The sequence below is a fragment of the Galleria mellonella genome, unplaced genomic scaffold, assembly GCF_026898425.1.
Source record: "Galleria mellonella isolate WM207_F2 unplaced genomic scaffold, CSIRO_AGI_GalMel_v1 utg270, whole genome shotgun sequence".
NCBI classification, from domain to species: Eukaryota; Metazoa; Arthropoda; class Insecta; order Lepidoptera; family Pyralidae; genus Galleria; species Galleria mellonella.
In genome coordinates, this window is record NW_026442062.1 from 4,026,476 (window position 1) to 4,044,657 (window position 18,182).

Below are 18,182 nucleotides of genomic sequence, written 5' to 3' on the forward strand. Positions count from 1 at the left end.
TGTACCCATCTAGCATGTATTTCACTTAAAGCATTTGAATAAATGTTATTTTGTGATTAAATATTTGCTAGTGCAATAGCCAGCTAGTTTCTTTTACAAGTATTATTCTCGCACGCGAAACTTTCCTAATTACTAAAGATCAGAAAGATCTATGTTATATATTTTATATTGTTATGTACACATACATACACGTTTAATATAGTTCTCTCTCTACTTAATTAAAAAAAAATGTAATTGATTATAAATTATTGTAGTTGTTTATAAAGTGAATGTTTTTGAATTTAATACAAGATGCTGCACCAATAAAAAATATTGATGTTCATTGTTTATGGAAAGTTGGGTGGATAAAAACAAACATTGAATAAATTTCGAATCAGGGATAATTTTAGCATTTCTGTTCAAATATAAACTCAGTAAAACCTCCATAAACTTCATTTTTTTCTTCGATTATAAAGCGACATATAAGGTATATCCTTACTGTCGTATTCATAATAAACGTAATTAAAAAAGGGTGCTAAATAATTTTACTGTTCTGATGACCGTGTTAACGGAATTATACCATAAAGAGAAATTATTAATATACCTATATAGCAATTTTCATGTCAGCCGTTAAATAAACAGAGTAGGTAAATTATTTTTTTATCGAAATCATTTTTAAACGTTATTATCGTGTTATTAGTCCATATTATTTGTATAATAACAAGAACTTCATTTTTTTTAAAAATACGTAAGATTTTTTTTTATAAAAATACCGATAAAACATAGGAGCAGTGGTTAGCGCATCACTAGAGCGGTGCTTAACGGGTCCCAACGCTACATAGCTGGTTAACATAGGTACCGCTAAACGATACATCAAAGGTTAGGGCTTGTGTAATAGCTTATTAAAGCAAACGCTTACTATCTACTCTAGGAGACATTCAGATATATGTTTTCTTGCTCTTATTACTATGATAATAAAGTACAAAGTCGCGCGAAATTTATGATTGTGGTTGAGTTAGTGGTCGCGATTATACCATGTCGGTTGAATCGGAATTTAGGACTAACGGTGTCCCTTTACAGAGTATCTTAGTGGTACTCCATCGCTGGGTACTTGATTTATAGACGCATTTCCTAACCAAACTGATAAATGTGTTGTTCTTATTTATGATTAAGTACTGACGAGACTTGTTGAATTACAGAGTTGCGTCTGTGCTTGGAAAATTATATATTTAAAAATCGTGAATTATTTTATAAAAAACAATACACTTAGCAACTAGTCTTCATATTTACATTGTTAGATTATAAATAAATATTTAAACAGTTACTACAAGACGGCATTCATCACAGCTTATGGAGTAGCTTTTCTGAATCTTAGATTGCCATTCACTAGAAAAGTACCTAGTAATAGCATGAAGAGGGAGACTTTGTACAAAATTCAATTGCTTGGGTACCTCTATCCCATTCGTGTTTCAACCGTGAAGCAGTTGCATTTGCATGGCTGTGTTTCGGTTTGAAGGGTGGGATATGGCGTGAATTTACTGGGTACAGAGGAATAACCTGTGTCCTCAGGAATGGCAACGTATGGGGAGTATCATGGGCGAAAAAGTATACTCTGTTATGTCCATGGTACTTCTTATGTCTATAGGCGACGGTTACCACTTTCCATCAGGTGGGCCGTCAGCTTGTTTGCCATTCTAAGTTGTATAAAAAAAAAGAATCAAAAGTATTATTTATTAATGTTTGGATACTTGGTATGTGAAAGAGTTTCATGTGAATTGCTTTAAAAATTTGGATATAGATAGGGTTAGATTACTAGCTATTGCCCGTGTTTATACGTTATAAAAAACCTATGCTCCAAATTTCAGCTTACTAAACTTAGTAGTTTTTATTACTGATAAAATCGTTTGTCTTAATAGTCAGTACAAACGATTTAATCAGTATAGTTTAACGCGCGGTTTTCTTTTTAAACGTATTGTGTAGTAATGAAAATAAAAAAAGTTAATAATATACATTACTAGTTGACCCGGAAAGGGTTGTTCTGCCATATAATTTATGGATAGGGGCCTAATCACCTAGCGGTATAAAGTATACTTTACCTATACTTAAAAGGGGGAAAGGGATTGTTAGTAATGGAGACTGAGAATCCCATTGCTAGCAATATACCCAACCAAGTTGACCTCCTCACGGTTCCCTCTGGAAACTAGCATCGTTAATTCCTGATGAATTCCTCATGATGGGCTAACTGGCCTGTTTTCATTCTCATCTATCACCCTTCACTGGTGCTCCGCTAGCGTATTTCGTTAGCGCAGGCGGGCTTATCATACCATTTTCACCCATAAAAAAAAAATACTTAAAAAAGTCGTAAAAATCGGTAGAGCTGTTTTAGAAGGATGCGATCACAAACACCGTGATACGAGATTTCTATATATGTACATTTTAAATGCTTACAAGCGGAAAATTAAACGGTGAAAATGCGCAACAACCACCTAATGTATGCGTTGACGTGTCGCTTTAAAAGGTATAGCGTCATAGATATTTAAAAGGGTTTTCAATATATGATCCGTGAAGTGAACAGAGTTTATTTATTAATACATATGTATAAATATACACATATTTGTCATCTTTGTTCAAGGAGATTTTTTTGAATTTTTTTCCTCACAAAGAGTCATACGATGCAGACACAAACTAACTTTCACGTTTAAATTAATAGTAAAGATCTATATTCTTCGAATTTTTTTCACGAAATACCTGATACTAAGATGAAATGCGAACATTTATAAGCAGTGCTTGTTTCTTTGTTCGTCTCTAATTTTTAAGAAGCGATATTAAAAAAAGGGTTGCAATATTTTTAATAACATAAGAATACTGTCGCTTCTGGTAGAGAAATATATGTATATAATTATACATACATACATACATATCTGTCACGCCTGTCTCCCATTAGGGTAGGCAGAAACAATGGAACGCCAAATGCTTCGATTCAAACAAACCTCTTTTGCTTCTTCCACATTCATCAATCTTTTCATACACGCTCGCCGGTTACGGGTACTTTTAATTTGGCCCTTCTTCAGCACGTCGCCTATTTGATGATATATAGATGAATACACTGAGTATATAAAGATTTAAAAACATTACTTTAAAAAGGTGCCTTCTGTAGACTAATTTGTTATTAATTTGTTTGTTATGTCATCATGAAAAAATGGCTGTTGTTCAAATATTTACTTAATTAATTTTAATCAATCGCGTATACATTGGCCCATTTTTAAAATTAGTACATGTTTTATAAGAAATTTGTCTATACTTCAGACAGTGTAAAAATCCATTGTATGAAGTCGCATAGAACGTGCCCTACGTTCTATGCTATTGGCATATCATCATGGGCGGCAGTAGTCACTTACCATCAGGTGAGCCGCATGCTCGTTTACGCCCTGTGTTATAAAAAAACATCTTTCTTTAGGTGACATACACATAAAAAGATAATTTTTCAACCAAATTAAAAAAAGAAGGAGGTTCTCAATTCGGTTGCATTTTTTTATATTTATTGCCTAATAACTTCGTCAGTTATAAACCCATTTAAAAATATCTTTTTTTACCTGAAAGGAAGGACTTATAGATCCTAAAAAATTGGTCCTATAAAATTTTAACAAAATCGGTTCAATAGTTTAGTTAATATATCAAAATAATTGGTTTTGTAACAATTGAAGTCTTTTTTTTTGTAGAAGACAATCTTTAGAGGCTGCTTTAAATAATATATGAAAGGTATAATGCAAAATAGTTCCAATAGAATCTTTTAGAATTGCCATTTTAGAGCTGTGTGGTCTCATTTATTTCTGTAACCTTTTTATTTTTTAATTATAGATTTTATAGTTGTTTAAGTAAAAAGTTTGATTTATCATTTAAAGGATGGAGTGGAGGAACTCTTTCTATTTTTTGTTCGTATATTACTTGGAATCTTAGTCAACGCTAATACGATTTTGATAATTCTTTGAATATTATAATGGTAATAAACGCTTTCGTAACGAACAACGTAATTTCATTAAAATAAAAGTAGTTTTTTGTAAGTTTAGCTATTTTTTTAATGTGTATGTCTGGTAGGTATAATAATATTAAATAAAATAAATGATGATATAAAATAAATAAAAACACAAATTATAATTAATAATATTATATTATTAACATCTCTGTTATCCCCTAATATCTATGCCGTAATTACTTACAAGGAATAAAATTTAGGCTAACCTAGGGTGGGATCCTTTCTGGGCCTTTTATTAAGAAAAAGGATATTACTTTTGAGCTTCTAATGAATTGAATATTCATTATTAAATAATTCAGTCTTAATTGGCAACACTGAATTAAGCAATTAATTGTATAAATGAGAGTTTAACCTAAAAATTAAAAACAATACAGTTTAAGTTAAAAAACTTTAATAGTTTTATAGAGAGAGGAGCATAAGATAAGCGTTGCAACTTATTTACATTTCATCAAAGCTGAAGGTCATAACATGGTAACTGGAATTGTTGGAAGTTACGTATACAATTGAATCGAAACGTCAAAAGTTAAATATTCTATCACTAATATACGAGTTTTTCTATAAATAAAAACGGAAAATTTTTGAAGGTTTCTCAAAATAATGTACAACGAAAATAAAGAAAACCATTCAAAAAACCCTTTGCCTCTTTTTGCTTGTCATTATGTGATTTCTTAACCTACTTACGATGTCACTTCACTAACAAAAAATAATATAAAATGCCATCCTATCTGAATTTCACAGTCTTAAAAACAAAATTCAAAATCTTAAGACACATTTTTACATCAGCAAAGCTACATCTTAATTTTATACTTTAAATAATTTAAATAAAAATACAAATGCATGAAAGATGTTGCATTACTACGAGAGAATAATTATATCAGTCATATACTATAATCTAGTGAGTATTGAGACGATTGTATGGGACCATCGGATATTTTATAGAGAAAGCCCGAAAATCGAACGAAGTCCAAATTCGTGGAGAGAAGCAGCGACGTGTGCGAAGCAGTTGCCCATTATTTCCATACACATCTGAAAAGAAAGAAAATAAAATGAATACAAATGAAATTTGTTCGTAAATTAACTAAAGCTTATTTCGTATTAAAAAATGGCCTAGAGAAGGCCGTTAGGTGTTATTTTCGCAAAATGTACACTTATTCATATATTTGTGCATTAAATAAATAAATGTTACAAAGAAATGATCGAATATTTCAAATATAGTAAATACTTAATAATTTCGTAGTATATAACTTCTCTTATTATAATAAGTGGAAAATGTTTTCCAATTAGCTAAATGTTATCTGATTGGAAAAAATAGTTTAAAATATAGCTTAATGCGTCAATTAACCGAATAAAATGAAATATCTAACTATAAAGTATTCATAAAGTCACTGACAGTTATGCTACACAGGTTTTTATTCAATATTCAGATAGATAATGATTATTAACAGTCACTTTGGATATGACCTGTTTGGTTTTTCCCCGATTAAAATTATGCTTAAATAAAAATGTATTTTTTGATATAGTATTATTTGAATTGACGGAAAATGTTTGTAAAAGTATAAACATTTTAAAGGACTTCATCTTTATTATTCAGTTTTAGCTGATTTAATATATCCGTTTCACAAATACCTAATTCCTATTAAGCGCGTGATAAACTAGCAGTAACAATGATCTGATTGGTTTTTCCGTCAATTCAAATTATGCTCTATCAACAACTTATTGGTACTTCATCTTTATAACACAGTATTTCTGATTTCGTAGATCGCAATAATTAAATGAGTTGAGAAGTGGTTTGCAGATTTATTTAAATAGTTTTTACATATCTACGCTTTACACAAAAGTATCAAAATTAAACTGTGGATTATGTCTTTGTAAAATTTTCATACACCTCTTTATTAGTTTGTACTTAGTCTGGTTAAGTAGTTTAATTCCCTCTTTCTAATTACGTTTTTAATTAGTAGAGAGCAACTACACTCTATTGATTGCAACAATATAATTATTATAAACATGATTTCAAAGTTGGCAACATATATAAAATGCTGCAAATAATATATGAATAAAAAAGCGCCCAAAAAATTTACATTTCAAATCACTACCATGTACTTTATCATGTAGGTAGTATAGGTGGATTTACAAATTTAGAGACCTATTACTAGCATACTAATTATTATGCCTAAAAATTAATTTGAAAATTTGTTTGATATTACAAAACCATGATAAAAAGAAGATATGGCTCGATTATAGTAATGAAAACGTTTATCACCTTTTAAAATCTAGAGTACGATAAACTGTTTCACATTTACACGTTATCACACTGGCACGTTGACATAAGTATTTTTCTTGTTTAGTGAGCATATTGCTTTTAATAATACCCGATGTAAGATAATAGTGCATGGTCTAAACTTGACTGGTTTTTCAATGGTCAATATCTTGTCTTTGGTGCACATGTCGTCAGGTGGCCGTCCGTTTTACTTATTTCTTTTTATTTATGCAGGTTTGGTGGACTAGTTGAACTTATAACAGACGCAGTGAATATTGTATAATTTTTTAATTAATGTTTCAACACATAATTTGGACTATTTGAGAAAAATCTGCTTTTTGATCAGAATATTCTTATCCTATTCTTCTTACATTCTTATTATTTTATTTAACAATTTTAAGTAAGGAGGGTGTTTTCAATTTAGCCGTGTTTTTTTTATAAAACTCCATACAAAATAAATATAATTCTGTAAAAAGTACAAAATGATTCATTAAAACAAACTATTATTCAAAGTTTCAAATATTAATATGTTTATACCAAACCATGACTATGCGGCCCAATAAATAAGTACTCTCTTATATTCATTTTATACTCATCATATTCATTTAAATTCTTAATTTTTGTTTTAAATGGTAATAGAGATCCTACATCTTTATTTGCAATTAGTAGTTCTATAAATAATTTCTTAGAAACTCATTGGCTTGTGTAATATAAATTGTAACCTTACAATTTTAAAAGAGAGTATTAAAATATTTTTATATCATCTATTTTATGCAATGGTAAGACTGGCGTGTGTCTGCTGAATTTACAGTCTTAAGTAATGTATATTAAAAAGTATGTTTGAAAAAAATCGATAGGAACTTAGATTATATTTTTGGAGAACTCTATTAGTTAAATTTATCTAATGATTAGTTTTATATAATTTTTTGGCGAAGTGTATAAATCAATATATGTATAATAATATATATTCTAAAACTTCACCCATCATATTTTAAGGTTTTGCAAAAAAAATATATATATACGCCTATTTGTAAATCATATATTTAGTTTGACAAATGATTATACAATAGACGGTGAGTCTTTGACGTCTATTGACCACTTATTGTTCAACTGTACACGTAAAAAGATGTAACACGCAAAAAAATAAACGACCACCTAGAACAAACCAAGGAATCAATGCGTTCATCCATTTATTCCAAGGTTACCATTTTTTTGCGAAATGCTAACAAAATTTTTTAACAATTTTTCTTAATGTTGCAAAAAGTTGGTCGTTTGTTTCCGATTTCTTTTTTGTATTTGCGCAAGATGATTTTTACGGTATGGTCGCCATTGTTATTGTTTGTAAGGCATAATGCGAGGACTCTGAATACGACGAGCAAAGAAATAAACGGCTTCAAATATTAATAAAAGAGCCAGTTCGTTCGGTTTTATGGTTGTTAATGTAGTTGGTAACCGCTTGAAGTATATATTACGTTTACACCTTTAAGTGGTTGACATAAACTTGTGTTTAGGAGTTAACTATTACGGACATTGCTTAGAACTTAATTGGCTAGGAATCATAGGTACGCTCGTAAAATTATTTTTCAATAATGTGTTTTGATTGCTAGTACCTTAATAAATATATCTTGAAATAAGAACGTATTTAATAGAAATATTTCTTCTCGTATATGTTTTTAATGCTATAAATAAGTATTTTTTTTTTTGTTAGGAGTTACACCGAACACCAAATAAGTTAAAATTTTGTACCATAAGAATACACAGAATTCTTTTTTTCTCTCCATTTGTTACCATCTTCATTTTGTAAAGTTGTTTTTTTTTTTCACACAGTAACAACTTAAATTTATTTACCATTTTACTATTATATAAAATAGTAAAAAGGATCATTTATTCACACACACGTCGATAGCCATTCCTGAGAACTGATGTGTCATATCTATTTATGGTCACAGCTTTTACTACCCAACAACAACAGTAATAGACTAAGATGGTTGTTAAATTGTAATGAAGTCTAACAGCCCTATTACTAGTAATATATCTTCTCAGGTTGACCTCCACGCAGTTACTGCTGGAAACCATCGTGATTAATTCTTGCGTAGAATTCTTCATAATGGGCTTGCTGCTCTGCATTTGTCCTCACATTTTTTTCACTAGATTGTCATTTTCTATCAGATGGGCGTAGGCGTCGGGTGGGTCAGCTTATTTGCCATTCTAAGTTACATAAAAAAGCGCCCCGCCAGCGTATACCGATAATGTAAGGATAGCCCCCTTATTTCATTTTGACGTATATAAACATTTTAATAACAAATATGTGCATAACATAAACTATAAAATATATTTAACATTAGTCACAAGACTTATTGTGGGTACAAATGCTATGTTTTTACAAACACATCCAATTATTATGTTCCGATAAAGACACTAATTATAATAGAAGCTCACTATGTATATCTCATATGCTCTAAGGCAAAAAACTAGACCATATTTGCCGCCACTTGCCCTAGTACACACCGGCGTACTAGTCATCCTTGGATCGGAGCAGGCTGCACGCACCTGTCATTGTTCAATTAAACCTGGCGACACATTGCCTTAAATAATCCTTCAAATTGAACACATGCGTCTGCTATGTATGAAACCTTTTTATTTTACAAGCCTTTATGAATTCGTGTTTCATGCTAGTCGATAACAGGTGGCGTTAAGTGTGCTACCTAGTGTGACTTTGATAATTCTATTTTTATTTTACACTTTTCTAAATTAAAATCTAGGTTGGTGCTTGGCCAATTAATAAGTAAATTATTACGAGTGATCAAAGAAGCATCAGTATGTTTCTATCGTCATCTTGCGATTGCTCGGATCGTCAATTAGAACACTTGTTACTAGGAGAGCAGAAGTAATATAGAGCCAATGGTTCCATAGTTTCTCAGTTTGCCTTCTAATTGGTGCTGAAGACTGAGTATCGGTGTAAGTCTTAAGAAAGGACTTGCAAGAGTTACTTTATGCTTTAGTGTTTTAATTTTTGTGTAAAATTGTGATATTGAGGGTTTATTTATTTCAAGTCCTCTTGTTTTTGTTTTGCAATGTTCTTTGGCATTTTCATTGATGATCTAATTGTCTATATATACAAAAAGGGATTTAGTCTTTGCAATACTTTGAAAATACCTAATGGCAGATTCGAAATATATACGGAAGTTTAATAATAAATGAAGATCAAGAAAAGCGAGTTATCTTCAGCTTATTACGGGGAGACGAGATACCAGGCTAGCAGAGATTACGAGAGGCCAACTTATGACGTACCTAGTTTTCAATGTAGTTATACACAGAGATTCAATATGTGAGTACGTTTAGAGGTGTGTGTGGACGTGACTACGTCACAATCATAATACTGACGACATTTTGACGTAGCTTGTATCCTTCAATGTTTCTTCTTTATTCTTATGTATGTAAGTAATTATTTGGAATTATAATCTTAACTTTGTCTATAAAGAAAATAAAGGAAATGGTGAATATTGTAATTTTTTCGTGATTTATACGTTTTACAATTTGAAAATTATTTTATTAAAACGTTGTGAGCCGCGTCGGCAAGTGGCGTAAAGCGACTTTTTTCTAATTTGTAAGGTTGACGATCTCGTGTTCACACGGGGGCGCGCCTCGTACGGCCGTGTTCGTTGCCTCTAAGAAGTGCCTATGCGGAAACACAACTTTGCTATTAACACGCGTACCTTTGCTATGAGATACTGCCACTTAGTATGTACATAGCTGAGTATGTATGCGTTGTACGAGGAAATTTAACCACACACAAGCATTCGTCCAAATACAGACGGTACTAAATGGGAGCATGCGCTGTGTATGCACGTTATTTTACATTTGTATACTATTTTCCACATGTGAAAGTTGCGCCGATGTTGTGTTTCAGATTTGTTCGTGAGCTGTTTCTATGTTTCGTTTACCAGAAGACCATAAGTCTATTGAAGGTTTTCCGTATCACGCACGTGTTTAGTGATTTTTTTATCATCTAATACTCAATTGTTTATCATTCCGTAACGATAGTCGCACACATAGATGTGAATTCGAATATTTTAAAACATGAAATTGACGATTCTTGTGCAAATGTATTTTTTATTAGTGTTATTATTGTATTCTTCATTTACATCGATTTGTATATAATTTTTATATTATTTATCTATCTAGAATTTCTTGATTTTTCTGTAAATTCTACATATGGCGAATGATTCTATTAGAAATTCTGATCGTGTCATGTGTTACTTCACATTGTGGAATAAATTTTGAGGTGACGAAACTTAAAATGAACTTTTAATTAGGTATTTTGTAAGTATCACGTGGGTAGAGGAGATAACGTGGGCTCTTATAGGTTTATCGTCTCCTAGTGTAATAGGTGTTTGGTGCACCAGTGTCAATGACTTGATGGATGACTAATCAATGCCGCTAGATATGAAAAAAATCTGAAATAGCACCGCTAATTTCAGCGGAAAAATGTAATAATTGGATAAGTCGTCATGAAGATTCTACTATCCAGCTTATAAAAGTTTAAAACATAATAAAATTTAAGAATTTAGTTTAGTTGTATTAAACTATAGCTTTGTAGCAAAAATTGGAACTTTCTATGGATAAGAATTATAGATTTAATAGTTTCGCAGTTCACCCTTATGCTTCATGGGATGATTTTCCCAAAAATGCTGAATTTTGTTTGCATTTTTATACCAGGAGTTTTTGTATCAAAAATGATACATTTTGGAATATTTAATAATTTCAATAGTTTCGTTACGGCAACGAATCATTCAATTACGGGTTATCTCATATAATATTACTATGACATTTATTTAAGCAGTGACATTAGTAGAGATATCTGAGTGTTTAATTTTAGCAGAAAAGATAATAAGGCAATTAGTATATTGTTAGGTTAAAAATTCGGTTTATTATCATTACGAAGAGAATATGTAATGTTTAAGATTTGATCATTTACAAATTAAAAACCTATATTACCATGATTAAGATGTTTTAAAAGAGTTTGTAAATAACTTTATATAAATAAATATTGTTTTGAATGTTCTATTTCTTTTTTTTATATATTATTTTTTCGTCAATAATATACAAGTAATTACAGTATACCCAGCCATTACAGTATTATGTAAATACGCATTTTGAACTATGCTGCATGCGATATACAAAACAGTAGAAAGGGGGAAGTGTACTGTATACGCCGTTTAGGTACACAACAACACGAGTGCATAAGTGACAATCAGTATTTACGCAATAATTTTCAGGCACACGAATGGTGTCTCCTAAAAAATATAGGCACATTTCTTAATAATATTTTGATTATATAAATAATAAATAAAGTGAAAACCTTTTATGTGATTTAGTGTATATCATTGCTCGTCAACAGACCAATATAAACTTTATCTGTAACAAAATTGTAAGGAAAACAAAATTAAGGACTAAATTATTTTAGAAAAGATGTAGTTTAGATTCATATGTAAATTATAATTTGTGTATTATGTGTAATGTTTAAAAAATAAACGTGTAAAAATTTACAAGCAAAAGAAGTCGTGCAGACAATATAATGTGTAACAACCACTAATAAAACACTAATATTTAAAAAAACTTTGTACGGTAGTTTAATACTAACGTACAAAGTTTTTTAAATATTCATTTTCTAGAATGTTAAAAATCTCTCTTCGCAAAAAGTTAAATAAATAAATAGTTTTTTTTTTACTGTAGTTTAGATTATAAATAAGTCAATTAGTTGCCACAAATTTTTTTCTATACTATAAGAAGAGATTAAATATTTCCAAACTGTAGTTTAAATTTTACAATTATACTGTTTCGTGGGCCAAGGATATTTGAACTAAATTGTCAATTTTTTAATATGGCTCTCATTCTAATTATATGCTAGTATTTTTAGCTTTCTTAGATATTTATTTTATTTAGTGCAAATAATAATATTAGGACACTTTATATTATTTAGAACAACTGTAACAACATATGAATGTCGCTGAGACGAAAAAGAGCAATTGAATCGATAATAAATCGCTTGTAATGCCAAAACAAACTAACACGGATATTATAGCAAGCGAGCGAGTTATGCAACACTCTGATGCAACTAAACTTGGAGTGAGAAGTAGTACGTGCAAGGCTGCAGATACACATGTAATGTTTAGTGTCTGCGGCCAATATTTGACCTACTAACTGCATTGTGCGACCTTTTATACCACCTGGCGTCACGATGTAGCGGTTGGGAAATTCTGAGCCTTTTCTTAGCTGTTTTTTTTAATCTTCTATCAATATTACTAAAAATATTATAGACGTCCTGCTATTATTCTAATATAAGATTTATAGCTCCTTCGTATCGTAATATGATACGCAAACTAAGGAATAACAATTTTATTGCTATTTTAAACATTTCTATAAGTCCAGTTCCAGCATTATTCTTATCTGTCAAAGTGAAAAATGTAACTTAGTTTCTTTTTGGTTTTGCAACTATATTGCCTTTTTTTACACGGTATCTATTTAATTATTGTGATACTATAAACAGCAGGCGTACAGTCACACAGAATACTTAAGTTTCAAATTTGAATAAGGTATTTGAAGACATGAATAAATATCCCATAATTAGGATAGAAATTATACCTCGCTCTAAACACGAACTTCGCATGTCTTCGTATATTCCATAAAATGAATACGAAATAGATATTCATTATGTTTGGTCGTGTAATATCTTTTGTACTGTGTTTGGTCAAATAAAATATTTGTGATCAAACAAATAGGAACCAGTTCCTTAGAGGTTTATTGACTCCTTAAAATATTTTCGTCGGATGACTCTGTCTCTAGTTTTGTAAAAATAACGTAGTAACTTGTCGTTGTTTAATTTTTTTTATATGAAATATATTAAAATAAAGATGCGAAATAGTTAATCATGGAATTTCTAACTCCTCTTATGTTATTAACTTAATTCATACCTATTTATATATTATTTTATTTTTATGTAGATAATTAAAGTTTAAAATTCATACAAACATATAAATAGAATAATATTCTTCAATCTGTAATATGCTGCTGATTATTCACTGTTCTCTTTAATGTTATCGTTTCCTATGCACAACTTAAGCAATAATTCTGCTTACAATTTTATTTCGTATTGCGAGGTCGTTTGTCGACAGTCATATTTATGTCGCACAAACAGGACTTATCTAAAAGTCTAGCATAAAAATTCAGCACTTGCCCAATAATTTATGTGTCGTGCGAGTGTGTTATAATGCGACGTACACCCGAGAGCAAATTATTAATGTCCGTAATTTGGCACGTTAGTAAATAATGATTTTATTCTTGCATAAATAACACGGCACCTGCCGCTGCCACTCTATGGCTTTACCGTATTGGCCAGTTAATTATTTTAACATAAAACCTTTAATTAGACCTACCAGCTGTCTTTCGACCTTGTAACGCACCTTTGTAATGCGACATGCAGTATTTTGCGTTGCAAAAAATGCACATTTTTATTCTCATTTCATGAGTAGTTTTTACGCAACAAAAAAATATGTCGATGTATAATCGAGTTGATCTCGAATTCTTTGCCGACCCATCCTATTGGTTGTCTATTTTGCATAATGCATATTTTATATTTATTACGTCTATTATATTTTTATATTTAACTATCAACATGTCAGTATTCTTATTAACTGTATAGTTATCAATTCGAAATTCTTCGATGATCGAAAATTAAAAGTTATTAATAGAAATATTCTTTTTAATATCCTTATTTTAACTGATTATAGTAATTTTCTTTCCACTAAAGGTATAAAGTACAGTACAACATTGCAAAAATAGAAAAGTAAAAATTAAACCCTACGTTAGTCGTCTCACCAGTGGACTCCCCTCTTATGGTGCAATGTTGCTTCTATCTAAAGGAAGAAAGTCACCAAAATCTTTAACGAGGAGCAGAGTACCAAAATCCTTAGAATTCAAATTGCATGAAAGAGTCACAAGTAGAGAATAAGTAAAAGTTACTATATACAATGTTTTGTTATGTCCAGAATGTTGTTTATATCTACAGGCGTTTAACATTTTCCATTAGATAGAGTGCTGTTTTCTATTCCTAATTGGGAAGGTTTTTTATAACGCTGTATAAAAAACGGTTTTCAAAACGTTTGTAAAATTGTTTCTTGTTGTTACTAAAAAGTAAAGAGTATAGCAAATTACATAAAACTAATGTTGAAGGAAAATGTGTTATGAGTCATTGGCTGTATAGACTAAAAAGAAATTCGATGTTTAAATATCGAAACTCTTTCCGATTGGATGTCGAGTTAAACGTTGGAATCATATCTGCATGTCATTATGTTCTAAATACTAATATATGTAAAATTTTAGTCATGGAAGCGTTTAGGCAGTTTTATTTAATAAACGCATTTATATTGACAAAAATAAACTTTCTTTTTAATATATAATAAAAAGAGTACTATGTAATCTTAAACTCTACAGGTTGGCTAGAAGAGATCGCTTTTAGTGATAAGGTCATCCATTATTTTCTCACTGTGATCATTTCTTGTAGTTGTTTGTATCAATAATAAGTTTACTATTGTATCTTTTAAAGGAAACAATAAAGAGTATCTATCTATCCATCTATCTATGCAGGGCTTGTACTATGGGAACTAGGCCTATGTTAGACTTATTAAAATAGTTTATTTTTCACAATAATCTAAAACCACGTACTCATAGGTATAAAAATTATTTGAATTGCCCGGAAACCATCCCCGTAACCATTAGAATGTGAGACTAATTATACCGCTACACTACCAAGGCCTATTTTGTATTTTTTGTGTTTCTTAGTAAGGCGTATATACATTCCTTCAGTTATATCCAATAGGCACTATTATAGTTAGTTATTAATATGCTACGAAGTTGGCCTTCGTAGCAGTGGTCTTGCAAGAACATTTCACGCTAAAGATCCAATGCTTAACAAGGACTGAATATTTACAGATAATTATGATAAAAACTGAACAATAACTCTATGTAATTCAGTAAAGATCTGTCAGAAGATTGCAAAATTGGTCCTTGCTCGAAACTATAAACTTAGTGCAGCAACCATAAACCACCTAGGCAATAAGATTAAACTAACACTATTCCATTTATTCGTGCACGTCAATGATTCCTATATAAGTATTTTATGAGCACCAGAAACCCTTAAAAAGAGAATAGGAACAATGTATAGTTGGTCTCCAGTTTATCACAATCAAATTACGCCACATCAAGTTACAAAATAGCTTGTCTCGACCATATTAAGTTACTAAAATAGCTGGTAGAGTTTAAATGGACTAACAAAGGAAGGACCCAACGTGCGAAGCATAACTTTATGAGCAAAAAAATATGGCGAGCTAGGGAGGTAGTGACCTATGATGACGCAATGCCAAAAACAGGCCACACTGCAGCGGGCAGAACCTCGCTGTCGAGGCAAGGGGTCAAGGAGGTTCATCGCAAAATATAATATTGCTCAATCGCACGTCCAGTATAATGTGCGAAACAAAATACCATGTTTCAGTGATTCATTGTAATCACTACGACGTAAAAGTTAACCTCATAGTCAATAATTAAAAGATACTGGCCGTTATCTCATTTCTGCTTCTGCAATTCAAATTTCGAATACATGTCATGGTTGCAATTTATTGCGTAATTAGTCATTAAAAAGAAAAAGGAAAAAGTGTTGATCCAAATTCAAAATTTCAAAATGTTACCCAATGTTTTATTGGAGTTCTGGCGGAAAAAATATTTGAAAACATAGCTACTTAGTGATGCAACTCAAAATATTTTAATGTATACACGTAAACGCCAAGTTTTTATTTAAGTAAATTCTTTGCGTTCGGTAATGACAAAATATTTTTGATGTGGATGTCGTCGAGGAGCGTTGTGGATTCGTGTCCGCGTCTATTTTGAACTCCCGATCGGGCGTTCGCCCGGTTGTTGAACTGGAATAATTCGGCAAACACAGGCACATTACGCGCTTGTTAATCTCGAGATATTACGATATGAGACGGAGCGTGTGCCGAACTGGCGATTATAAAATACCAATCTGGGCATTCATAATTGGGAGTATGCTGTACTATTTTTAAATGAATTTATACTTGATAATATTTTGTATTATTATTTTTTTATTTTGTGTTGATTACATAGTTTTGTGATAGTAATAATAAAAAAATTATTATTTTTTTTATAAAAAAGTTCTTGTGTTCAACTTTTTACATACTGTTATGTGTATTGTTAATGATTAATTAAATTATTAATTTCTTGCAACATTCGATTGCATTAACAATATAGACGAACATGTTTGTGTTTACGCGAAACTGGACGCAAACATGCGGAGATCTATGCATTAGTGTGCGTACCTACCTATACTTGTGTGTGAGTGTGCAGTAACTGTGTGTGTACATGGAAGCGCGCGATGAAATAAAATATGTCCGGTCAACGAACTCGCGGTCGGTGCCATAAAAATCGCGATACTGGCCGAAATTCCGGCGGAAAATTGAATATCATTGTCTTATCACTAATTTGATGGTAAATTATAGTTAAAATGTCAATACAAAATTGCTCAATATACTAGGTAGCAAAATTATTAAATTAGGTACATGCGGTCCGTAATTTCGGTGTCCGAATATGGCGCCCGGGGAATAGGAAGGATTACAGCTGTGCAACGAACTTTTAATATGCAGTGACGAGCTCCCGTGTCCGCCACGACGACAGCTGTCTGCATCGCTCTTTGTTTAACTCGATGGTCAACAGAATCACAAAAAGTGCCTTGACAATTAAAAAAAATACATGAGGATCAATGCTAATTTGAATACCAAAGTTTGTATGATATAACTTTTAACAGTCAATTTTTATTCTTAAAAGTTTTTAATTTATCGATCGTCATGCATGCAATAAAAAGTAACAATTTACATAAAAAAAGTAAGTATACTTACTAAATTCAAATTTGGAATCTGCTGTGTTCAATAAGCTGTTGTTTTTTCTTGTTGCAAATTGGCAATGTTCCTATAGGTGTACATTTCCGGATTGCACGCGGCACGCGAGTCAGCTGATTTCCATCCAATGACCTTGTGGGCATGTCCCCCTTCAATTTATTCATACTATTTACAGTTGCAATGAGTTGTTGTTGATCAGTCAAGTGAAGGATATCGTTTTAAGCCTTCTTTTCCTACAGGATGATGTTTCTTCTGGACGGGTGCCTGTCAATATTCTCCGCCTTCCGCAACACATCTTGTACCATTGAAGATGGGTGAGAATTAGTAGATTTCTGTTGGGTCCAGGCCGTTCATTTTGAAAGTTTCAATACTGGCCGGTAGGATCGAGTACTTTGACGTCCATTTTGTATAAGATTCTAATAGGTTATAATACAGACCAGTGGGATCCAGGCTGACAGCAGTCATAACGGTCAGTATTGACCAGTGGGGTCCAGGGTCAGGACGTCCATCTTGTTTTTAATCTAGTAGAGTCCAGTAGGATCCAGAGTGACGATATCCATGTTCATGCTAGCACAGATTATCACTAAAGTTCGTATATTCGTGCACTGAGTAGCGATGTGGGTGTTTTCGACACAGTGGACCGTTCTCGCGGATGCCGTGACGGGCAATGCGCTGGGCTGCGCCGACGCCGGTTTATATGATAAAAGTTTCGTCCGCGCTCGCCATCTGACGGCGAGCGGATGCCAACCGATTTTCAGAATAGGGTTGCATGACTAATAATGTCTTTGACTCCTGAAATTTTGTCGACTGTGTTCTTAGGGTTACATTTTTTATAATTTATGTAATGAAAATTGGCTTTTAGTCTGGCTATTGGTATTTCTTTATTTTCACATTTCAAATGGGATTAAAATGTTTTAAAGTACTAAAACTCTCAAAACTTTAACTC

At 31.6% G+C, this 18,182-nt stretch overlaps 1 long non-coding RNA gene across 1 annotated transcript; it reads right to left on the reverse strand.

Moving 5' to 3' along the window:
* Nucleotides 1–4,128: 4,128 nt before the first annotated feature.
* On the reverse strand, nt 4,129–17,893 carry LOC128200788 (uncharacterized). The gene is made up of 2 exons (XR_008252873.1): nt 17,237–17,893; nt 4,129–5,038 (listed from the first exon to the last, which is right to left on the reverse strand). It is a non-coding gene; the product is annotated as an uncharacterized LOC128200788 (long non-coding RNA).
* Between the last annotated feature and the right edge of the window lie 289 nt (nt 17,894–18,182).